Genomic DNA, 26,097 nt, shown 5'->3' with positions numbered 1-26,097 from the left:
GTGGTTTTTCATCTGTTTTTATAAATTACTATCAAGGGTGGAGATATAAGTGGGTTACTTGAAATCCATTGGTGACAGATTAGGAAGGTGGGAGAAAGCAAAGTTGGGAGTGGGGAGGGGAACCTCTGGGATTGGATAAAAAGTAAAATGATAGACACATGCTTCTTTTACATAGGTGGGCATAGGATAGTTAACAGTCAACAATTAAAATGATAACAATAACAATGAAGGAGTTTGTGTCCTGAGGGGTCCAGAAAAAGGGAAGTTACAAGTTACCCTGACATTCCACAGGTATGTTATCATAGATGCAAAAAGACAATAGGCTCAGTGAAGTTCGAAGTTGATCTTTGTCAGGGAAGATACTGTCCTAGGACATAACTACACACTATAAACTGCTTTTTAATTAAAAGGTTTTAATGTCAGATCATCCTTTGTGGTTACTTTAGGTCTCTTGAGTTTGCAAGGCTGCCAAGTAGGCCTTCCCTGAGTTAGTCAGGTTAGCATAAGCATGTCATGCACAAAGGCTAACTAACATGGGCCAAATAAAGAAGGTTTAAGTTTATGTGGGCCACTTAAAAACAAAAGCTTCAATTTTCATAGAAACGTAAGTTTATTTCTATAGAGACATGCTGAATACAATGGGCTGAAATAAATGAGTAATTGTTAACATAAAATAATATAACATTTTAATAAAAATTAATATTTTTCTTGAGCATTAACTTACCAGATACTGAATAACTGCACAAATTATTAAGTGTAATGCAAATAAACCTATTTTTCTTGTTCTCCGAAAGCGAAATATTTCCTGTTCCACAAAATACCATGTGCAGGCGTGCACGTACAGTGCGATTGAAACTTCGTGGCCCATGTGCAGAAGTCGGTATTTTGTGGAAGAGCCACACTCAAGGGGCCAAAGAGCCACATGTGGCTCTCGAGCCACAGTTTGCTGACCACTGCTCTAAGGGAACCAGTACTGGGTAGGAAAACCTAAACTGTAATGGTTAAAAACTCCAGGGGGACCCAGTAATAGGGGACTGCCACACTTTCATGGTTCTACCTCCAGGTCTTCACAGTTGAGTATCAGAAAAACACTCTAGTGCTTTCTGTAGAGGGAAGCGAAAGTAACCATTTGGAAATATGCCAAGGCATTCTCTTTTTCTTAATAAGGTCTACCATCAGGAGAAAGTATTTTACCAGCCTTAACCTATTAGGGTGTTTTCAGAGCCTAACTGACCTAGAGAAAGGGAAGTACTAAACTCTAGCCAGTTCTAGCCATCTTGTTCCTCTTAATTGTGGGGGGTAGGAGTGAATGGGAGACTGTACAGAACTTATTAAGTTCACAGCCTGGGAGCACGGGCTCACTAAAAGACTATGACCTACTTATAGGATTATAGAAACTTCTCCCCTCATTACTAAATACCTATTTGCTGCAGTCTGTTTTACTCAGTGCATTATATCTGGCTTTCAGTAACAACAAAAAATATTACAAAGCATTTAGCAAAAGAACAGTTTTTAAAGAGACAAAACAAGCATCAGACTCAGATATGGCAAGGATATTGGAATTATTAAACCAGGAATTTAAAACAATTATCATTAATACGCCAATGGCTCTAAAGGAAGAAATAGAAAACATGGAAGAACAGGTAGATAATGTAAGTTAGAGAGATGGAAATGCCAAGAAAAAATCAAGAAAAAATACTAGATATTAAAAACACTGTAACAGAAATAAAGAATGCCTTTTATGGTCTTCTTAGACAGGACACAGTTGAAGAAAGAATATATCTGTGCTTAAAGATTTATCAACAGAAACTTCCCAAACTGAAAAGCAATGAGAAAGAAGACTGAGGAAAAACAAACAAACAAACAAACAAACAAACAGTAAAAACATATCCAAGGACTGTAGGACACTACAGAAAGTGTAACTATGCATAGCAAGAATACCAGAAGGAGCAGAAAGAGAAAAAGGAACAAAAGACTTATTTGATGTAGTAATGACTGAGAATTTCCCCCAAATTAATGTCAGATTTCAAACCACAGATCCAAGAAATTCAGAGAATGCCAAGGAGGATATGTACCCCAAAAACTTCAAATAGGCATATCACATTCAAACTTCAGAAAATCAAGCATGCAGACAATCTTGAAAGAAGCTAGAGGGGGGAAATCTACCTTTTCTATAGAGGAGCAAAAGTAAGAATAGGGTTTCGTGATTTATTAGATGACTGCAAACTGCGTGGCTGCTTAACTATGTTTCCATCCCTGAAATCTTTTAGGGGTGATGACGGAGGGCATTCTGTCTTCAGTAACTGCTTCTTGCTGACAAGGGCTATGGACCTTGCCTGTATAGACTATGGAAGTCTCCTCCTGCCTGATCTAAGGAAGATAAGGGAATGGGATTTGAGACTGGAACTCGGAGGCCGTTAGCTGATTCTTCCAAAGTAGGGCTAGGCTGGAATTCCCAAAGCATCATCCTCTTATATGGAATTACTGTGTTGTTCCAAAAGTGAAGTTGGTAGATTGCTTCATATTTCATTGACTCATTTATTTAGTCCTGAAAATAAGCCAGTTCAGTTAAATTGTTGAGTCTCACTTCAGGAAGTGGTGATGCAGATGGGCTTCCAAAGTGAGACCTACATTGTGTAAACAAGCAAACAGGTATTTAATAAGGAGTATACCTTTGAAAATAAAAGAAAAATATAAAAGTTAAGGATCACAGCAAATTATAAACCAGTTTCTGAGTCTATAAGACTGTTAGCCGAGAAGGGTTAAAGTTTCTTTTGCTGAAATGAAAGCAGGCAGTGACAATCTGATAGATCTTTTTTGCTGGGGTCCAACCCCAGCAGGTCCAGGGGTCCCCAAAGGCGTGGACGGAGTCGGCGAAGAAGGAATGACACGGAGACAGTGTTCAGTTGATCAGCAGCCTAGCCAGAATCTCCAGCCAAGTTCTGGTCTGGATCTCCAGAGAGGTTCTGCTTCGGATCTCCAGCCAGGTTCTGTGGCCATGTTCCTTCGCTAGGTTCTCCAGCCAGGTTCTGTCCAGGTTCTCCAGCCAGGTTCAGTCACCAGGTTCTAGTTAGGTTCTCTTGCCAATTTCTGTAGTCAGGTTCAGTCCAGGATCTTTTGCCATGCTCTCGCCAGCGAAGTTCTTCTGTCCCTAGAGAACGTTCTGTGTAGGTTCTGTGCCTAGGCTCTGTCTCTTTTGGTCCTGTCTTCCAAGCCCTGTGTCTTGCTGTCTTGTTACATCTGTATTTATACCAGTTCATTCAATCCTATCAATCTCTATTACAAAGGTTAGGGCGTTTCTTATCTCCATTCCAGGGAGTAAAGATTATGTAGCTTAAGCATGATTGTTCGTAGTTAAAGTGATTAATTACCCGCCTGGCACTTAGTTGAGGGATTTTTTTCCCTCCCTAACTTCAGGGGAAAATCCCTACTTGGGGAAACAACCTTTCTCAGAGAGGAGACCTTGGTTAAAACACATAGTGCCAAGAAGGTGAGCAAACATTTTAAGAACAGTATGCCATATATGCCAGGTCCCTTGAAACAGCAAGGATGGACCGGCTCCTGGCACTTTTTTTTGTTTTTTCATGTTTTGATTGATTTCAGAGAGGAAAGGAGAGGGAGAAAGAGATTGAAACATCAATGATGCGAATCATTAATTGGCTGCCTCCTGCATGCTCCCTACTGGGGATCAAGCCTGCAACCTGGGTATGTGCCCTCACTGGGAATTGAACCCTGGCCTACTGGTTCATAGGTTGATGCTCAACCACTGATTCATACCAGCTGGGCTGATAGATCATCTTTATATGTAGTTTAAATATCTCTGGTGATGTCATCAGGTGCTCAGGTAAATTTTATATGGTTTGACACTGCATTAGTAGTTCTCAATAATTCCAAGTTAAAGGATTGGGAAAAAAATGAAACATTAGTTTGGAGAGTTGTAGCCAAATATTTAAGGGAACCAGAAAAATTCAGGGTCAAGTTCAGTTTATAGGTGAAAAATAAAACTTTATCTAGAGTCTTGGGCTGGCTTTAGCTCAGCGGTTCCTTCGCATACAGAGCTTTCTAGAGTCTTATATCCACAACTGTTTATTATAGATGGTATTGAAATACAATTTTCTTCCTAAAATCACCCTCATTTTTATCAAAGACTAGGGGTCCAGTGCATGAAATTTGTGCACGGGGGGCAGGGGGTCCCTCAGCTCGGCCTGTGCTCTCTCACAGTCAGGGATTCTTTGCTCCTTACTGAATGCATGCTCGCTGCTCCTTACTGCTCAGCTCTCTGTTCCTTAGTGCTTCCGTGGAGGCAGGAGAGGTTCCCGCCACCACTGCTGCACTCGCCAGGCATGACTCTGGCTTCTGGCTGAGCAGCACTCCCACTGTGGGAGCACACTGACCACCAGGGGGCAGCTCCCGCACTGTGTGTCTGCCCCCTGGTGGTCAGTGTACATCATAATGACCGGTTGTACTGGTGGTTGTTCCGCTGTTTGGTTGATTTGCATATTAGGGTTTTATTATATAGGACTAGTGGCCCGGTGTACATTAAAAGAGGATTAATTAGAGGAAATATTTTAATATTGCTATTTGCCCTTTCTCTATAATAGAAGTGTCAGAAATGAAAGAAAATTAGTAAAATGTATATGAAAATCTTCCTCCTGTCAGAGTCTGGGGCACACCACGGGACCCAGAGTAAAGTCCCCGCCTACCCAAGTGCACCTCAAAATCGCATGAGACCCAGACCCAGCCAGCCCTCCAACCCCCAGTTGGGCTAGATCCAGACCCGGCCAGTCCCACCCTTGTCAAGCCCCGCCTGGCAGGGGTGGGGGGCACGGAGCCTCAGGTCCCCTGGCCCAGTGCCAGGGTGGGGAGCACAGCCTGAGGTCCCCCAGCCTGGGCTGGGGTAGGGGCACACCTTGAGGTCTCCAGTCAAGCCCCATCGGGAGTGGGGCACAGCCTCAGGTCCCCCGTCAAGCCCCCTGGGCAGGGGACGCAGCCTGAGGCCCCCTGGCCTGGGGTGAGGGGAGCAGCCTGAGGTCCCCTGGCCCAGCATTGGGGCAGGGGGGTGCACCTTGAGGTCCCCGTCAAGCCCCACCAGGCAGGGGAGCGTGGCCTCAGGTTCCCTGGCCTGGTGCTGGGGCAGGGAGTGTGGCCTAAGGTCCCCTGGCCTGGTGCCGGGACGAAGGGCATGGCCTGAGGTCCCCCGTCAAGTCCTGCAGGGTGGTGGGGCACGGCCTGAGGTCCCCTGGCTCAGTACCAGGGCGGGGTCTCACCTTGAGATCCCCCTGTCAAGCCCTGTCGGGTGTGGGGCGCAGCCTCAGGTCCCCTGGCCTGGTGCCGGGGTCAGGGGCACGGCCTGAGGTCCCGTGTCAAGCCCTGCTGGGCTGGGGGTGCATGGCCTAAGGTCCCCCATCAAGCCCTGATGGGCTGGGGGCACAGCCTGAGGTCCCCGTGAAGCCCTGCAGGTTGGGGGGCGCGGCCTGAGGTCCCCCGGCCTGGCGCCAGGGTGGGGGGCACGGCCTGAGATCTGTCAAGCCCCATGGAGGGGTGGGGGCCGCAGCCTCAGGTCCCTGCTGATTGCTCGTTAAGGCTTGTTACGGGAACCCGGCCTCCGCTGTGGGTGCAGCCATCTTTGTGGTGGGGTGATGGTCAATTTGCATATTCCCTCTTTATTATATAGGATAGGATAGCCAAACCAAGACTATTTACTGTATTAAGCCCACTTTCAATTTGGCCTGATTATTTGCATAAATATAACAAGAACAATAATTGATCACATAGGCCTTCTTAAATCTGCTTTGCTGAAATATCATAAGAAATCTCCAGATTGAGCTTTAATTAGCACCTCAGGGCAAAGAAGTTGCCACATAGTTGCCATCAGGCTTTTCCTGCAATACCTTTAAATTTGGGTGGATTTCTCAAGTTCGAGGTCCCCCCAAAAGTCTTGAGGTTCTTTCTCTGCCATCTCCCAGGAAAGCAACCTTTATTCCTTACTTGGAAAGACTGCCACGAACCATGAATTCCTAAAGCTTTCTGGTGACATCCAGAGTCCAGGCATGTCTCTCTCAAACATGATATTCCAGTCAAGTCTTGGTTAATAAAACCACAATTGGAAATCAGTTTTATGTGTCCTATCATGAAGAGAACAAATTCTTATTGGATTCATGCAAACAAACATATTGCTATGAAAATAATAAAACATTAAGAGTTGCCTAATTCTGGAAGAGTTAGGGAGAAAAATATAAATGCCTCAATATTGCTTATGAGGGTATAATTTACCAAATTGCTGTAGTGAAAAAAATAAGCTTCCTTATTTAGAAAAAAAAAAGGTTTAAAAATAAGCAACATTTTGAACAAAGTCACAAAAATATTATTCTCAGTTCATTCAGTCCCATATAATAAATTTTTGTTTATTCTGATTATTTGCAGTAATTTCATGATTCCAGTTATTTCTTAGAGTTTTATAAATCTTTATCTTCTTCGAAGATATGATCTGCTTAGAAACCTGTACTTTTAGAGTAAGTCAGAGTCCTTTTCATTGATCTTTCTAAGGATGTAACATATTTGCAAATGCATCAGAATAAAATAATGACTGTTTGTAAATGACAAAACTTAAAATGACATGGTTATAGGTCTGATTATAATGCAATTGTTAAGGGTCTTTCTTTTTTCTGTAAGACATAACATTCCAAGATAACAATTTCTTGGTGAATAATAATTACTATGAAATGACATAGAAAAACACAAAGCCCACATTTTTAGATTCAACACACAATTTCAGTGTATAAAGAACAAATAATATGTGAGATTTTATGATGCTGCACATGCCTTATCAGAGATGTGCATTGAGCATTGGAAACGATTTATAAATACCCCAATGTGTGAGCCACAAATATCACTGCCCAATATTCCCACAGGGAATGGTCACTCTTGGCTTGTCCAGTGTCACTGACAGGACCGCTGACTACCCCTGAGAGTTTTGTCTTTGAACTTGGCTCTGAATCTTTGCAACTTTCTCCCTAGGGCAGGCTGAAATCTCTGGAACATCCCTTTTAATAAAAATAAATGTATACAAATAGAACATAGTTATTATTCTTTTTGGCAAAGCTTCCCATATAATTTCAAGCATATCAAAATAGGCCTCATTAGTTTAAAAATTCTCTTTTGCAAGAAGAAAGAACAAATTCTTGAGGTATTTCATGAGCCCATTGAAATAATTCAAAGCCATTTATTAGTTTCAAAAAAGTCTCTTAAAATTCAAATTTTGGGAAGCCTGTCAAACAAAACTTAACCAAGAGATCATAGCAAGAATATATATTGTCCCATAACATTCCTTTGGTGGAAGGGAACAGGTTCTGATTTTAAAATAGGCAATTGATTAGATATTCCTGCCATTTGTACAGAAGCTTTACTCCTAAGGAGAAGACAATTAGTTGGGTGTGGTTAAGAAGAGATAAAGTGGCCCTCAGTATCTACAAGGGCCTTATTGGCTTCCCCTTTTATGATAATTTCAACTTCTCCCGAAGTATTAGTAAGGAGAATGGGAAACATATTAATTGTAATAGGTTAGTATAGCTGGACTATATTCTCTACAAGTTAAATTCCTTTGCAAACACATCAGGGTCCCAGAGAAAGGAAAATACATAATAGCTGTTTCTCTTCTGCCTGAAACCAGTTTTTCTGGCTTTCTGATCTGTGCTCCTCCTGGGAGCTTCTATTTTGCAATTAAGATAAGCTTCCCATTCATTCAGCTTAATTTTAGAGATGGCATTTTCTAATTTTGCGTGCAAAAATTGATTTAGGCATCAAAAGAGCTACATTTTGGACATCTTAAGTTGATATCACTTCTTCTGGTTAAATCTTCCCATTTCTGTAAGTACTTGCAAGTAAAGGCTTCCTGTTAATTGTATATCTGCAGAAGTATTAACGGGGGCTAGGGTCTAGGCTTGGAGGTACAATTTCCCATATTGATTTTAGTTTTATTTTGAGATCTGTAGAGTCTGAACAAATTTCTTTGGATATTATGTAGCGGGTTGAAAGTGTGCTATTTGTGGTTGAGCTCCAAGGGGTTGTCACTTCCAGAGTTATCTCAAACCCTCTTGGTTTCTCTACCGGGCTGTCTAATATAGTTATGAGGGCTCGGAGTGCTAGGTAACCAACCTTTATCTGTGCATCCTGAGATGAGTCAATTATTTAATTACAGTTGAGTTGGAATTCCCTATGGGGCTCCTGCATGTCATGAGGTATACCCTCTAATTAATACCTTCACAGAGATTCGTAGTCACCTATAAATACCCAAGATTTGAGCTGGAAGGAGGAATTGCCCCTTATCTTCAGAGCCAAATGAGTACAGATTCTCATTTATGTAGTAAAGGTTTTGTTCAGGTCCTCAGAAAGCAATTCCAATTGAAAAGCCAAAGTAAAAAACCAGCCAGCAATTTTTTTTTATCCTTTCCTTAGTTATTTGAACCCTTATCTATTGCAGTGGTTGGCAAACTCATTAGTCAGCAGAGCCAAATATCGACAGTACAACGATTGAAATTTCTTTAGAGAGCCAAATTTTTTAAACTTAAACTATATAGGTAGGTACATTGTTATTAACTTAATTAGGGTACTCCTAAGGCTTAGGAAGAGCCACACTCAAGGGGCCAAAGAGCCGCATGCGGCTCCTGAGCCACAGTTTGCCGACCATGGGCTAGACTAGAGTATTGTTGGCAAATGGATTTCTGCTACCTCCCTGAGTAAGGGTTTAAGCTATCTACTCGCTGGTTGGTGAGCAGTGTAAACCATTCTCTCTTAAGTGTCTTTGGTGTAGGGAAGATAGGATTTTGCGGTTTACTAGATGGCTATAAACTGTTGGGCTATTTTCCTATTTTGCTTGTCCTGACTTAGTAGCCTGTCTCATAGTGTTATTTGAAAGTGGACTTCGATTAATTATAAATTTATAATGCAAATTTTGGGGCCATAATTAAAGGGGAAAAAGAAGTATAAGTGACATGCTAAGGAGAGAAAATGGAATTATATAAATCCTCAATTAAAACCAAAAAAGACAGGGGAGAACCAAGATGGCGGCATAGGTTAACGCCGGAGTTTGCTGCTTTGAACAACTACTTCAAAAGTGAAACTAAAAGACGGAACGGACATCACCCAGAACCACAGGAACGCTGGCTGAGTGGAAGTCCTACAACTAGGAGAAAAGAGAAACGCATACGGACACTCAGAGGAGGCGCAGTGCTGAAGTCAAATTCTGAGGTGCGGAGTTCTGCGGAGCGGGCTGGCAGCGGAGGGCGCGGTTGGCGTTTTCAATCGGGAGGGAGTCGCAGACTCTGAGCTCCAGATACGGGCGAGTCTTTAGGGACCCAGACTCAAACGGGAGAAGTGGGACTGTCTGGCTTCGGTCAGAGCGAGTGCAGCTTTCTCTCCGAGCTTTGCAGCTGGTGCTGGGACTCAGAGAGGCAGAGCCCCTGGGGACAGGACTGAGAGCCGCCATAACTGCTCTCTCCGGCCCACCCTGTTGATCCTGTGCGACCCGCCCTGCCCAAGCCCTGCACAGAGGCATTTGCCGGATAGCCTCAGGCAAAGGCTAGATTAGCACCTCCCTAGAGGACAGAAGTTCTCTCACTGCTGACACAGCTGATTCTCATAGCCACTTGGCCTGGAGGTCAAACCCTCCCTGATATTAGCTACAACAATCAAGGTTTAACTATAAGACTGCGAACAAAGACCACTAGGGCGTGCACCAAGGAAGCATAACAAAATGCGGAGACAAAGAAACAGGACAAAATTGTCAATGGAAGATATAGAGTTCAGAACCACACTTTTAAGGTCTCTCCAGAACTGTTTAGAAGCCGCCGATAAACTTAATGAGATCTACAAGAAAACTAATGAGACCCTCGATGTTATATTGGGGAACCAACTAGAAATTAAGCATACACGGACTGAAATAACGAATATTATACAGACTCCCGACAGCAGACCAGAGGAGCGCAAGAATCAAGTCAATGATTTGAAATGCGAGGAAGCAAAAAACACCCAACCGGAAAAGCAAAATGAAAAAAGAATCCAAAAATGCGAGGATAGTGTAAGGAGCCTCTGGGACAGCTTCAAGCGTACCAACATCAGAATTATAGGGGTGCCAGAAGATGAGAGAGAGCAAGATATTGAAAACCTATTTGAAGAAATAATGACAGAAAACTTCCCCCACCTGGTGAAAGAAATGGACTTACAGGTTCAAGAAGCGCAGAGAACCCCAAACAAAAGGAATCCAAAGAGGACCACACCAAGACACATCATAATTAAAATGCCAAGAGCAAAAGATAAAGAGAGAATCTTAAAAACAGCAAGAGAAAGAAACTCAGTTACCTACAAGGGAATACCCATACGACTGTCAGCTGATTTCTCAACAGAAACTATGCAGGCCAGAAGGGAGTGGCAAGAAATATTCAAAGTGATGAATACCAAGAACCTACAACCAAGATTACTTTATCCAGCAAAGCTATCATTCAGAATTGAAGGTCAGATAAAGAGCTTCACAGATAAGGAAAAGCTAAAGGAGTTCATCACCATCAAACCAGGATTATATGAAATGCTGAAAGGTATCCTTTAAGAAGAGGAAGAGGAAGAGGAAGAAAAAGGTAAAGATACAAATTATGAACAACAAATATGCATCTATCAACAAGTGAATCTAAGAATCAAGTGAATAAATAATCTGATGAACAGAATGAAGTGGTGATTATAATAGAATCAGGGACATAGAAAGGGAATGGACTGACTATTCTTGGGGGGGAAAGGGGTGTGGGAGATGCGGAAAGAGACTGGGCAAAAATCGTGCACCTATGGATGAGGACAGTGGGTGGGGAGTGAGGGTGGAGGGTGGGGCGGGAACTGGGAGGAGGGGAGTTATGGGGGGGGGAAAGAGGAACAAATGTAATAATCTGAACAATAAAGATTTAATTTAAAAAAAAAAGACAGAAAAGGTATGGAATATAAAAATAGCAACAAAGAACAAGAATAGAAAAGAATAACAAATATAGTAGATATTTACCAAAGTATAACAATAATTACTTTAAATGTCAGTGGTCTAAATACACCGATAAAAAGACAGAGACTGTCTGAATGGATGAAAAGGCTGGAGGAAGATATTCTGAGACAGTATAGAGCAGTGGCTCTCATCCTTCTGGCCCTTTAAATACAGTTCCTCATGTTGTGACCCAACCATAAAATTATTTTTGTTGCTACTTCATAACTGTGATGTTGCCACTGTTATGAATCGTAATGTAAATATCTGATATGCAGGATGGTCTTAGGCGACCCCTGTGAAAGGTTCGTTCGACCGCCCAAGGGGTCGCGACCCACAGGTTGAGAACCGCTGGTATAGAGATTTTGGACCCAGCAATGGAATAATACCGTGTGGCCAGGAAGCCAAGGTAAGACCGGTGAAATGTGGATAAACTGCAAGAATCTCATCAGCCCTCTATTTCCAGCTAAAAAAAAGAAAAGAAAAAATGCAGAATTATGTCTCCCTTCTAATTGCTTGCTTTTCCTACCTTCACATGGATAATTCCATAAGCCTTCCTTTTTCATAATGCCCACCTTTTTAAAAAAAGCCCATCTTTTCCTGCAAGGCCACTTTGTTCCCAGGTTATAAAAACAGCCAAACAGAGCTGCTCCAGGAGCTCGTTGAGAGGACCTTCCTTTCCTCTGTGCTTCCTCCTTTGTGCTTAAGCATAAGCTTAATAAAAACCTGCCTGGAAATTTCTCTGGGGTTCCTCTTAAATTCTGTCTTGTGGAAACCAAGAACCCTAACCCCAATAACAATGCCATGCTACCACTAATCAAATGAAAGCTGGAGTAATTAGCTCTATTAATATCAGACAGAGGAGACTTTAGAGCAGTGATGGCGAACCTTTTGAGCTCGGCGTGTCAGCATTTTGAAAAACCCTAACTTAACTCTGGTGCCGTGTCACAAATAGAAATGTTTTGATATTTGCAACCATAGTAAAACAAAGATTTATATTTTTGATATTTATTTTATATATTTAAATGCCATTTAACAAAGAAAAATCAACCAAAAAAATGAGTTTGCGTGTCACCTCTGACACGTGTGTCATAGGTTCGCCATCACTGCTTTAGAGTAAGGAAAATTTTCAAGGATACAGAGGCACATTATGTAATGATACAAGGGTCAATTCTTCAAGAGGACATAACAATCCTTAATGTGTATGCTCCTAATGGTAGGTTATCAAAATATGTGAGACAAAAATCTGATAGAATTTCAAAGAGAAATAGATGAATCTGTTGATAACAGAATGGTACCAGGTGTTAGACTGGTGGAGTCAGACCGGAGCTTGGTTCAGCAGCCTCGGTACTTGAGTTCTGGCTAAGAAAAAATTCAGAGCCAAGACTCAAACTATAAGGGAAAGTTTATTTAGAAAGTCACAGAAGTTCTTCCATACTCTGGCCAGGGTGGAGTGAGTGTCCTTTCCCCATGGCCAGGGTCTTGTTTCATATATGCAAATAAATCACTTGTTTGGGATCCTAACCCCCAAAAGAAAAAAGAAAGTCACAGAGGTAAAAGAAGTGAGTGGTAGAAGAAATGGGCTCAGGAAACAAGTTACAGAGGCAAAAGATGGGCCCTTGGAGCTTAGGAGAAAGAGAAAAATGCTCCTGGGGAAGGGAGTTGGAAAAGGAGTGGGAGAGCTCCATAGAGAGAGCCAGACTGGGTCCTCTCTCTTGAAGGTATGTAACTGGAGGTCTTGGAAGGATCCCAATAAAATATTCAAGAACTTTCCAGGTATGTCCTTGTAGGGTTTTGGTCTCTACTTGATTGGTCAGCAGCAGGTCAGGGGGTCATTAGTCAATGCAACTGGTCCTAATGTCAGCCATAGCATCACTCGTCTGGTTTTGCTGCTTTTCTGGGTCTGGAGCTGAAACACTGAGGCCTAAATGTTAAGGTTAATGCTTAAGAGAGTGGTCGTGGTAAGGCCCACATGTGAATCACATGAGGCCACTCTTCAGCCCCTTGATCTTCCTTTACACCCTGGCCTTCACATTGCATGACTAGGCAAGGAAAAGTCAGGGGAGGGTCCAAACTGCATGACCAGTGATTTGTAAGGTTGAGGGGGTCTAAACCATATGACCAGTGATATGCTAGGGAGGAAAGATTACCCTGTGGGCGAAATCCTTGATTTTCCAGTTTTGCCCGTTGCTAGGCATTGGGGCTTTCTGTCCTGGTGACCTTCTGTATCTGGCCCATTTTTTTTGCTCTGCTCTTTCTGTGTACCTGCCTACCTCAAATGTACTCTTATAGTTGGATATTCAGCACTCTTCTACCAGAAATGGACAGATCTAGCAGGCAGAAAATCAGTAAGTTTGAACTCAGCAGCACCATCCATCAACTGTACATGATTGATATCTGTAGAGTACTTCATCCAGCAACAGCAGATACACGTTCTTCTCAAAAAATGAAAATGGAATTATTAAGAAACTTCAAAAAATTTTTAGATGCCCTAACCGGTTTGGCTCAGTGGATAGAGCGTTGGCCTGCAGACTGAAAGGTCCCAGGTTCGATTCCGGTCAAGGACATGTACCTTGGTTGCGGGCACATCCCCAGTTGGGGGTGTGCAGGAGGCAGCTGATCCAGGCTTCTCTCTCATCTCGATGTTTCTAACTCTCTATCCTTCTCCCTTCCTCTCTGTAAAAAAAAATCAATAAAATATATTTAAAAAAAAATTTTTTTAGACTAATTTTTTTTCTGTAGGATTTGCATCATAAATAAGTGATCAGAGAAAAGAAAGATGAACTCATTTTAAAAAATGCAACAAACCATCACCTTCTTCCCCTCTACCTATTACCTATGCTAGGGTAAGAATTTTAGAACTGATTTTTTTGGTAATACTTATACTTTATTTTTCTTGCCTCAAGTTTGGAATAATGAACGAAATAGGTATGGGAGTTATATACTTTTACAAATGAAACCTAGTTGGCAATCTTTCATTTATGAACTAATAGCAATACCTCATACAGATGTTTGGTTCCATGTAACAGAATTTGAAAGCTACTGTGAAATATGAATTCCTCATAGCCTAGCCAAAATTTGGTAATTATTTACCTTTGCTCTTAAATAATAGAGCTCGATATGTGTTACTGCTTTATTATTTTGAGTGATCTGGAGGAAGAGCAGAAGCAGATGAGAAGGATAAGGGAAAATTTGTAATGGAAGAGGAGGTTACCTTTTGGCAGAAGTCCTCGTCCCCACCTGTTGCTTGTGTGGGTAGATTTCTTGTGATATCCCGAGAAAAGGAATTTTCTGAGACTCACATGGGAGGATGAGATATCGTAGAAAGCTTTATTTCTGTGGAATTAAATCCTTGAGTTTCCAAGGTCCCATTTCTCTTTGTCCCGCCAAGGAAGAAGTGTAGATATTGCTTCAGAAGGGCTAGAATCAGGGTCAGCGTCCAGAGATTTCATTCCATATTGGAGCAGTGTCCAATCCAGCATCAGGCTAGCTTATCTTGTGTTTCCCACTGCAGTCCATTAGTCCATTGCATGTGATGTACGCATGGCCATAGGCTATATGGCATATGCAAGAGAGCCAAAAGCCTAGAGCAACAAGAGTCACAAGAGCCAAGAGTCACAAGAGATGAAACTCTTTTGTTTAGGGGATTATGTATTCCCAAATTTCCATGTGCTTGCAGTGGCTCTGCCTATTCTGGCCAATGAACTGTCCCCAGTGGTGACTGACAGACACCTTCTTTATGCCAACCCAACTTCACTGCACATGTGTCTATATCCCCTTTGTTGGGCCATTTCCCCTGGAGTTTTGCAGGGAATGGACCAGTGGTTCCTTGGGGAATATGAAATTGCAGCTTCCTGGTGAAGCTGCCCAAATGACATTCTGGCTTTCTCTTTTTTCCTTTCCTATCTATATATATAAAAGCCTAAGTGACCGTTCAACCATTCGACTGTGAGGCACACTGACTACTAGGGGGCAGACGCTCAACGCACAGGCATGGAAACATGGAACAAACTGATGAATCTTGGAGGGAATGGGGGGGAGGGAGAGGGCGGGAAGAGATTAACCAAAGATCTTATATGCTTACTAGAGGCCCTGGTGCACAGATTTGTGCCCCGGTGGGGTCCCTCAGCCTGGCCGGGGATCAGGCCGAAATCTGCCCAGTGCATGGGTCCCTCGGCCTGGCTTGCAGGGATCAGCCGAAACTGGCTCTCTGACATCCCCCGAAGGGTCCCAGATTGCTAGAGGGCTCAGGCCAGGCCGAGGGACCCCACTGGTACACAAATGTGTGCACCGGGCCTCTAGTTACTAATAATTATCTAATTGTAATGGTGTTAAGAATATCAGGCAATTTGGAAGACAATTTTATAGGTTAGCAGAAAACAGACACTTTGTATGATAAAGAGGTGAAAATTACTTAGGTTTGATATACATATATATATGTATATGTGTATGTGTGTGTGTGTGTGTGTATATATATATATATATTTATTTATTGAAACAGTATTGTTTTGAAGGGTACCAAAGTTTTTGCCTTTTGTGATGTTGATTTTAAGCTGGTTATTAAGAAACAAAAGACTCAGAAAGAACCTTTGACCCTCCCCCTTTACTGCCTAAAAGATTCAGAGGGAATTTTCCCATGCTCTCTTTAGCAGACTAATTTGAATTAAATAAGGAAGATAAGAAGGTGCCCCAAACAGGAGCCTGTTTACTAGATTATTCCCTGTGTCTGATTGTTTCTGGGTTGTTCTTCTTCAACTACTTGTAAATTGCCTACTTCCTTTGAAATCTCCTACCCTACCCCTCCTTTCTCCTTTGTCCAAAATGATATGTACTAGTATACCCAGTTTTACCAGACCATCTTTGGAACTTTCAAGAGTATATGATTTCTCTGTGCCAATATATTAAAATTTGATTTTCTAATGTTATTTTTTTTGTTAATTTTTATTAATAGTCCATCTAGAAGAATTTAGAAGGTGGGAGGAAAAGCATTTTGCTTTTTAGTCCCCATAGAGTTTCTTTCCCATTTTAAGACCACCCTTTTTTTTACTGCTCTTCCTGTCCTTTAGAGTTATGCTTGTGGGGAGTGGGATCATAGGCTTAAATTAGTAGAATGTGGGGGCACTGGGTAAAATGGGGACAAGTATTTCAGCTTGTTTCAAGAATTGGCACCTGGTTCAATAGGAGGCTAATTTGTTGCAAAGCTATTCTAAGGACATGAGGTAATTACGTTTTTTTTTTTCCTGTTGGATTATTGGGTTAATATCGGGTAGACATCTATTTGCATGCTAAGTGCTGTTATCAATATTATCTTTTTGTCTGCTGGGGATGGGGATTCTTGATAGTTACCCTACAGGGATTACCAACATAGATGATTATCTCAAGGAATTAGAAAATTTTGTTAAAATTGATTCAGTGAAATTGTTCCCTTCTTTGTAGGAACAAAACAAAACAAAACCAAAAACAAAAATTAAACAACACATCATTCCTCCTTGGATCACAAGTAGTGATTTGAGGTAAACAGTCTATCAATGTGTAATCCCAGGGTTTCTGTTTTGTCTTTACTATGACTAGCTGTACAAACCTTAATTACTTATTACTTCAGTTTCCTCATCTTCAAAGTGTATATAGTGCCTAGCTTACAAAGCAATGATAAGAATTAAGTGAGTAAGTATGTGCAAGTGCCTGGCTCATAATTGACATGCAGTAAGTCTTCTCTTCCTCCTTCCTTTTGGCATCAGTAATATCTGGATTTCAGTCCTTGAATTCACTTGTTACAAGTTGTAGGAGCAAATTATTTACTCTCTCTGAAAGTCATTTGCCTTTAAACATATGGCCATCAATACCCTTTTTATACAGTTGTGGTTGGAATTTAATTCCTAGTATAGTCTAGGACAGTGGTCGGCAAACCGCAGCTCGCTAGCCACATGCGGCTCTTTGGCCCCTTGAGTGTGGCTCTTCCACAAAACACCACATGCGGGCGCGCACGTACAGTGCAATTGAAACTTCATGGCCCATGCGCAGAAGTCGGTTTTTGGAAAGGAGATAGACAAAACAAGTATACAAGACGAGTGTGGATGGGAGAGTTGGAAGGGGTTGACCTCAGCGAACGTACCTCAATCAGATTGAGGTCCTTTTTAGCAAAGGCCAGCTTAGGAGTACCCTAATTAAGTTAATAACAATGTACTTACCTATATAGTTTAAGTTTAAAAAATTTGGCTCTCAAAAGAAATTTCAGTCGTTGTACTGTTGATGTTTGGCTCTGTTGACTAATGAGCTTGCCGACCACTGGTCTAGGAAGTTTTTGTTGAATCTGAATTTGAACGTTAAACTGCTAAAAAGTTATATAAGTATGTGAGTTTTGCTGGAAGATCTTTTGGATACCAAATCCACAATATATATTTTTAGGAATATATAGTAGGAGAAATATAAACAAGGAAAAGTAAATCTATCACTCTCCCACCTTTTTTTTTTTTTTTTTTTTTTTTAATGGAGGACTCTACAGTAGGTTACTTAATTTTACTTAATGTAATTTGTTGGGAAAGTAGGGACATTATTGATCCAGGGATTTATTTTACTTGATATAGCTACCCCTAGAAGGAATATGCATAGGGCACTAAGGAGGTCAAACTCTTGAATATACCTCTTTGTTTTTATTATTTTTATTTTAGGTGGCTTTTGTTTTTAAATGAGACACTTTAGTATACAAAAATGATTTTGTGGGCAGATCTTGGAAAATTCATCAGTACTGAAAATTTTCTAGTTAGATAATTTCCAGAGAAAGAACTAATACATCAGTATCAAAGTTTAGTTTGGTAAATTAAGGTCAAGACTCAAGAATGAATCATTTTAAACGACTTACGAATTAGATCAATATTATTATTGAATTTAACTGTGTGTTAAATCAATATAATTTCTTTCACATAATCATAGAATTAAAAATGAAGTCTGCAGTATATTGTATTGAAGGTTTGGAGAGTGAAGAACTAGGGCTTTTGTAATTTTAAGGATGTTATAATTCCATGAATTTTAGTTAGATTTATTTGAATGTGAATCACTTTCATAAATAGCAAAATATCATTGCCTTCATATTTTGTAGAAGTTGAGTCAGCTCTTATATTTATTCACATGAATATAACTTTTAACTTATTTTTTATACATTTCCCAAAGTTTAGGAAATAAGTGGGCATGCAGAGTATTAACCACTTTTAAGAATTCATTTTCTCTGACATGCTACAACTCTTTATTAGATGTTTGTTAACCACCCTAAACATTTTCTCTTGCATAGTGGGATTTTTGTCATTAATCTTCTAATTTACTACTCATATAGACTATTCTTTTCTTTCTTTTTTAAGGGAGTTATTAAGAACATAGGACTTTGGAATTAGACATACTTGGGCTCAATAAAAGCTTCTTAAAGTTGTTAACATGTGTTAAAGTTTTATGTAACTAATGAGGGGAATAATCGGGAAGACAAAAAATTGTTTCCAAGAGCTTTTGAATATCAGAAGTTCATGTATTCTTTTAGGAAAGGGATGCCTAGATAAAATTGCTAACATAGAAAGTTGCTGGGGCTGACCAGCAGATCCTGAATGACGGATGAATAATTATTCTGACACATGTTTTTGTGAAAGAGAGGCTAAGGGACTAGTTGGCATAAGGAGCCAAAAAAGCCCCGAATGCCTGCTTTTTATTGTAACAATAGCTTGAACTAAAATTAACCTCTAGATACAATCAGCAGGGTAAGCATCCTTGAGAAAGCGCATGCGTCTCTCATGTCCTTTAAGCAAGGACATGTCTAAGTAAACCCCTGGGGGCTCAGACTTGTTTGGAAAAGTCAAGGCAGGGGCAGGCACCTTCAGCCAACTCCTGTCCTATGCCTCCCCACAGAAAGCGGTTAACTTTCTAAAGTTTAGGGAAGCACTATCACCTTTGGGGTTCATCCTCAGAAAACTTGGAATGTAGTAGATATCACCATGGTCTTTATCATCATATTCAGTGTTATCAAACTGGATTTCAGCATCAAATGTATCTATCTCGTTGATTTTAGCATGTTTTGGAAGCTTGCCATCTGCCTGCAGATTTACATCTTCGTCTGTTTTGTATTTTAAAATTACATCTGGCAGAACAACTAATATAATGTCTGAGATATTTATTCAAACCATTTTTCTCAATTTTTTTTGACATGACATAACCTTTTTAAACCATCAAAACATATTGCTTCTAATCTTTTCCCCAACATTTCAACTACCTTAGCATACTCTTACTTGTAGTTATCTTTATACACCAAATCCTTTTTTTCTTTTTTTTTTTCATTCTTACCCTGCACCTATTTTTACCTCCTTTACCTTTATTTGTAGGCCTGGCAGTGCCTTTCAGTATCTCGGAATCCTTTTCTGTTGGCACACAAGACAAAGTCCCATGTGGTGTGAAGTGGAATTTGCATGGGTGGGAGAGTTTCATAGACTGAGATTTTCTGAGACATGCTCAACAGTAGCAAATTTCTTTCCTTCCCTCTTCCCTTTCCATGTGTGTTAATGTTTTTTAAGGTTTTCTAGGGTAGGTCTAGAACAGTGGTTCTCAACCTTCTGGCCCTTTAAATACAGTTCCTCATGTTGTGACCCAACCATAAAATTATTTTTGTTGCTACTTCATAACTGTAATGTTGCTACTGTTATGAATCGTAATGTAAATATCTGATATGCAGGATGGTCTTAGGCGACCCCTGCGAAAGGTTCGTTCGACCACCCAAGGGGTCGCGACCCACAGGTTGAGAACCGCTGGTCTAGAACCTTTACTCTTGTGCTTTCTTAGCCTAGTTGCAAAGTAGACCTGTCTTCTTGGATCTTTACTGAATGCCCTAAGGATTCAATGAGGAGTCTTTATCTTGCTTGTGAGAACTTGAATTATTCTTGGCTCTGTGTAAGCTCTAGGAATTACTCAGTTTTAGCTACCTGTTAATTTTTCTTTCCAATAAGTTGTTTTTGCTCGACTTTATGGGTTTTCACCCTATACACATGCAGATTGGTATTCAAGGGTCCTTCTCTCCTCCTACCCCCCGCCCCTCACTCCCACCCCCACCATAGGTATTTGGGGTAGCTCTTGCACTTCAGGTACTTTTCTCCCCAAATAATTGTTACCTTGGCCTTTCTGTACCGTAATCTCTGTCTTTTCAACCAGCAATGCACTGAATTCTATCTGGGTTTCCTCTCCTACATACTGCAAATGCTTTCTGAAAATGCTTTCAGAAAGACACCCCAGGTAATTATAGAACTCACCTATTTGTTTCCCTTTATGTAGGAGTCAGTTTTGAGCTACTTGTTGTCCAAGATCATATAGATAGTTTGTTTAGTTTTCTAGTTGTTATTGGAAGTTAGTTAATTTGGATCCTATTTCTTCCTCATGGGTGAAAGTAGAGATCTCTTAACACTTTAAAAATGAACAGTGGTATTCTTAGCAAGTGATATAATCTATCCATTTCAAATCATGCTCAAATACTATTATTTGTAAAAATCCAGTTTTAAATGCCTAAATTAATATTAATAACAATATTTCTGTTATTCTTTCACACATAGTTGTAAATAAAACTTGCTTTGGCCACTTTTCATCTAATATTAGTTAGAAGTTAACTGATGCATTAAATTAACATTGGTGTAACTCTAATGATTTATAATAGCTTATTCTTTTTGGTACTTTTATGCCTCACTGAAGATTACTGGCTGTTTTATGGTACTTAAAAAACACACATACCCCAACAGATTCAATATAACTAAAAAAACAACAAATCTTACTTAGAATAGGAACATTTTATTAATAAAAAATGTTTTATATTCCATCTTTTGAGGTATAGTGAAATAGTATAAGTTTGGTACTATTCATTATTATTTTAAAATTCTTCCAATTAGTTTAAAAACGTAATTGGAAGTAGAATGTAAACATATAAATTGGTGTGAGGTTAATTGAGAATGTCTCATTAAGTTTGGAATTATGAAAAAAAAAAGATATGTTTGGTGAAGAACACACTGGCTTAATGTGTTTGAAGGTACTCATGGAAAAATTAATGACTCATGTGGGGAGCCAGCACGGCCATGGCATACTCAGCCTCAGGGCACCTTATGTGCCATGCCAGCTCAGCCTGGTTCAGTGACCCTGAGTGGGGGCGATGAAAGGCTTAGAAAAGACAGACATGAGAATGAAAGCTGAGTCTCGGTGGGACACTGCCCCTCTGATGGACAGCGCCAGCGCCCACAAGCTGTGTCTTTATTTTATAGCAGATGCCACGAGGCAAAATAGGGGCATGATCAAGTTGTTTACATCATTCTTGTGGGTTTCAGTCCCACTCAATTACATGCATCTGAACTCTATCACTCAGGCACGTGGGGCCACGTGTTCAGACCACAGGTTCAAGCTTACAGCTATAGCTGTTGGCAAATTGTGCTGGGAAGGCTCTGCCCTCCAAGCTGGGACTTGCACGTGGCAACGAGAGGACTGTGCCCTCTCCTCAGTCCAAGCTTGAACCTGTCCAAAACACTGTAGCTGCGTCCCATAGACTCATATATAGTTGACAATTGGTCAATGAGCTTTATTCTTTATCATTAGTGCTTTCAGTATTTTAATTACTATACTAGGTGTAAGGTACCCTTCCTGATAGTCATTGTGTGTCTGTGATGTTCTTGGAATTGAGACTTGAAATTCTTAGGGGAATGCTTGAAAATAAGCCAGTAGTAGTATTGTGATTTATATGTTGTGTGCCCAGGTTTAACAAAGGCATTTTTAGATCTGGTATCAGAATTGTACATTATAAATCTTAAAAAAAGCACTGAAAAAATTTATGGCCATAATTTACATCTCTCTTAAGGGATGAGGGTCAGGGTTGTAATTATAGGTGAGAGAACTATAAATGCATCAATTCTGACAGATAACAAAAAAAAATCTAATTTGATTCTGTTACTTTTTATTATTTCTTTAAAAATGTTTCTGATACCTTTAAAAATTATTGCTTCTAGATATGTCCATTGATTGGTGTTTATGCTTTACTTTTTTTTGGATAGTATAAAATATCTAGATGTAAAATATATTTAAGTTCTTTTATGTACTAATGAATATTTACTTGTGAGAAAATTCAGACTGATAAATGACATTTCCTAGATCTGTTTGCCAAAGCTGCTTTTGTTTTTGGTCTGTTATTACTAAAATTAACTGGTCTACCTGTAGAGTTGCCTAGATAAGCAACATGGATATACTACATTTCATTCTCCTAAATTGCTTACCATTGAAATTCATGGACTATCTCTGTTATTTTCATAGTGTGTATGTAACTCTGTCTTTGCAGAGTAATAATTCCTTGGTGAGTCAAATCATATTGCTTTGATTCATTTGGAGTTTAGAACAACTCTCCTTAATTAAATAGCTCTGGGCTGTGAATCTGGGCTCCTTCTGGTTTTATGATCTTAGGCACGTTATTTACCCTCTGCTGGTTTACTTGATATTAGTATAGTTTAATAGTTAGTTGAATAGACTCTGGAGCCAATATGTGAGGATTTGAAGCTGTGTGACTTTGGGTGAGTTACTAACTTTTTAGCATCCTCTTTCTCATCTGTACATTAGGGATAATAATAGTATTTATCTATAAAACACTGTGAGTAAAACTGACACATAGTAAATAGTCAGTAAACGTTTGCTATTATCTTTGATAAAATGAAGATAAAAATAACATTATAGGGTTGTTATGATGCCTAATTGAGTAAAATAAAGAAAACACTTTGCACAGGGACCTAGTACATGTTCAGTAAATGATGATACTGCAATGGGATTGATGACAATTATGATGATGTAGTAGATATATTTGTGGAATACCTGGGTCCCCACCTTTTAATGAATCCTATGACACCAAATAATTGACTTGACACATTTAATTTAGTAGCTTCGGGTAGACACATGTTTAGATGTCTGAGTTGAGAATTTTATAAAATCTTTTTAAAAAATTTATATATATATAATTCTTTATTGTTGAATAAAGAATATGTCCCCTTTTTTCTCCCATTGACCCCTTCTAACACGCCACCGCCCTCCACCCTAGGCCCTCACTACCCCACTGTCTGTGTCCATGGGTTATGCAAATATGCATACAAAGTCTGGTTGATTACCTCCCTCCCATCCTCCCGCTCCCGTCTTCCCTCTGAGATTCTACACTTTGTTCCGTGCTTCCAGGTCTCTGGATCCACTTCGTTCATCAGTTTATTTTGTCACTTTGATTCCACATATGAGTGAGATCATGTGATACTTATCTTTCTCTAACTGACTTATTTCACTTAGCATGATACTCTCCAGATCCCTCCAAGCTGTTTCAAAGGGTAAGAGATGTTGCCTAATTTATGATTTGGTTTTATTTGGATAATTTGGAATTCTAGGCTTACAAAGACTGTAGGTCATGTATTTCATTGTAATTTATCAAATCTGGTTCTTAGTAGTTTTTTCTCCCCCCCCACCTTGTAGATCTGTTCACTCTTTTCCATATATTTGTGACCATTTACACTTTGTAGATGGACACTTAGGTTGTTTTCATGTCTTGGCCTTGTAAATAATGTTGCAGTGAACACGAGGGTACCGTATCTTTTTTAAGATAGCAATTTTGTTTTCTTTAAATAAATGCCCAGAAATGGAGTTGCTGGATCATATGGTAGTTCTATTTCTAATTTTTTGAGGACCCTCCATACTGTTGTCTAGTAGCTACACCAATTTATATTCCCACCAAGTGCACAAGGGTTCCCTATTCTCTACATCCTCTTTAACACTTGTTATCTCTTGTCTTTTTTATGATAGTCATGCTAAGAAGTGTGAGGTGATATTTCATTGTGAATTTTATGTTCATTTCATTGATGACTAGTGATGTTAAGCAGCTTTTAATATACCTGTTGGCCATTTGTATGTTGTCTTTGGAAAAATGTCTAATCAGTTCCTCTGCTTATTTTTTATTTATTTTTGTTTTGTTGTTGTTTTTTTTATATATAGTTTAAAGTTTTACATGTCTCCCTTTTCTCTGCCTATTTTTTAAATAGATTGTTTGCTTTGTTATATTGAGTTGTATGAGTTCTTTACATATTTTAAATATTAAATCCTTATAAGATATATGACTTGCAAATATTCTCTTTCATTCCATAGGATGGCTTTTCATTTTTATGGTTTCCTTTGCTGCACAGAAGCACTTTTTTAAAAAGTATGTTTTTATTGATTTCAGAGAGAGGAAAGGAGAGGGAGAGATAGGAACATCAATAATGAAAGAGAATCATTGATTGGCTGCCTCCTGCACACCCCCCTACTGGGGATGGAAACTGCACTCCAGGCATGTGCCCTGACCGGGAATCGAAACGTGACCTCCTGGTTCGTGGGTTGATGCTCAATAACATAGTCACATAACTAGAGCCACACATGCTGGGCAGAAGTATTTTTTTGATGTAGTCCCACTTGTTTATTTTTGCTTTTGGTGTTAAATAAGGAAAAAAAATCATTGCCAAGACTGATATCAAGGAGGTTATAAGATCTAAGGTACAAAATCTATGAGATCAAGGAAAGTCTATGCATAACTTTTTTATTTACTAATAAATAATTGTAGATTTCATAGATGCTGGTCACCATCACTAAGGCTTTACATACATATTTAAGTTTTATACTAATTTGTTCATTTAAAGTAGCAAAAATAAATAAAATAAGGTTAATAGTTTGATATAATCAAAATATAATCTTCTGTATATAAAAGCCTGAGTGTCTGATCGTCTGACCGGTAGCTATGATACGCAATGACCACCAGGGGGCAGACGCTCAGTGCAGGAGCTGCCGAGCTGCCGTGACTTGGCAGGTGTGGTTCTTGGGTGATGCACCCAGAACCAGAGAGGAGAGAACACAATTCTGGGGTGTGTCACCTGAGAACCGCCCTCTCACAATCCAGGACCCCTCGGGGGATGTCAAAGACTTGGTTTCAGCCTAATTTCCACAGGCCAGGCTGAGGGACCCCACCGGTGTACAGATTGTATCAGGCCTCTAGTAGTATCATAATAATTGTAGCTAATATGTTTTAACTATAATTGGTCCAAAAATGAATGTTATTAACTCTAATTTACCGAGAAGTTACATAATTTAGAATAGTAACATAACTAGGAAGTAGGAGAAATGGGCAAACAGTCTATTCTAGTTGATTCTAAAACTCACTGTTAAACGTCCAGTGACTATATCACTAAATATTATTGAGTGTGTCTCTTTGTATAGTTATTTTAGTAGTTGCTTAAAGTATGCATTAACAATACATAACACAATCTACTGGTATTGCTCTTTTACCAGTTTGAGTGAAGTATAGAAACTTTACCTCTCTAAGTTTCATTTCCCTCTTTCAATTGTCCTAAATATTTCCCCTACATATATTTAATGCCATAATCTAGTGTTATACTTTTTGCATCAGAGAGCTCACTGACACATTGTTCCTTAAGTTCCTGGATCCCTAGCACATCTGCCTTTTCACCTTTTGCAGTCTTCTTGTATTTGTCTTACAGAGATGTCCAGGGTTTCTAGCTGTTCTTAGTAGAAGGGATATGGAGAAGTTCATCTTCTCTTTCTTGGTCTGGAACCAAAAATTGCTTCATTGTGTCTTAAATGTAAAAAAATATGAGGTCAAATGAAGTTTATATTATCCAGTTTTCCTAACAGTGTGCCATTTGGGAGGAAATGTTTGAGGCTTATTTAAATCTTTGGATTGAATTATACTTCACATATCTTAGTTATATAGTTGCTTGTCCTGGGTTTAAAAAGTATGCGTAGGAGATTTTCTTTCCTTGCAATTCTTATAGTTAGCAGGTTCTTCTTAATAACAATGATTAAAAAAAATACCTATCATTGATTTTGGTTCTGCCACTTATTGGTTTTACAACCTTGGCAAAGTTATTTAATCTCAATATACCTTAACTTCCTCCACTGTAAAATGGGGATAATAGTCCTTACATCATAAGGTTGTTGAGAAGATTAAATATTTATATATATGGTATGCAAATTAGGCCGGGACTCTGTAATGGGTTACGATGAAACAGGAGGAGGTTGCACGT

At 39.7% G+C, this 26,097-nt stretch overlaps 1 protein-coding gene and 1 pseudogene across 9 annotated transcripts in view; one reads left to right on the top strand and one right to left on the bottom strand.

The window, feature by feature from the left end:
• The window catches only part of FUT8 (fucosyltransferase 8), a 238,012-nt gene that overhangs the window by 73,770 nt on the left and 138,145 nt on the right, over nucleotides 1-26,097 (top strand). Inside the window, exon 4 of one of the 9 annotated variants that reach the window (XM_059693344.1) lies at nucleotides 13,754-13,857. The exons of 7 other annotated variants lie outside the window; for them this stretch is intronic. The gene's annotated coding sequence lies outside the window, so the exon portion shown is untranslated. Of the gene's footprint in view, nucleotides 1-3,603; nucleotides 3,706-13,753; nucleotides 13,858-26,097 lie in introns of all 9 variants that reach the window. One more of the 9 variants, XM_059693353.1, reaches the window with a different exon arrangement.
• On the bottom strand, nucleotides 14,498-22,291 carry LOC132217341 (eukaryotic translation initiation factor 1A, Y-chromosomal-like; annotated as a pseudogene).

Source organism: Myotis daubentonii, chromosome 1 (genome assembly GCF_963259705.1).
Source record: "Myotis daubentonii chromosome 1, mMyoDau2.1, whole genome shotgun sequence".
NCBI lineage: Eukaryota > Metazoa > Chordata > Mammalia > Chiroptera > Vespertilionidae > Myotis > Myotis daubentonii.
The sequence above is the reverse complement of the archived record's forward strand: the minus strand, read 5'-3'. Positions and strand labels throughout refer to the sequence as shown.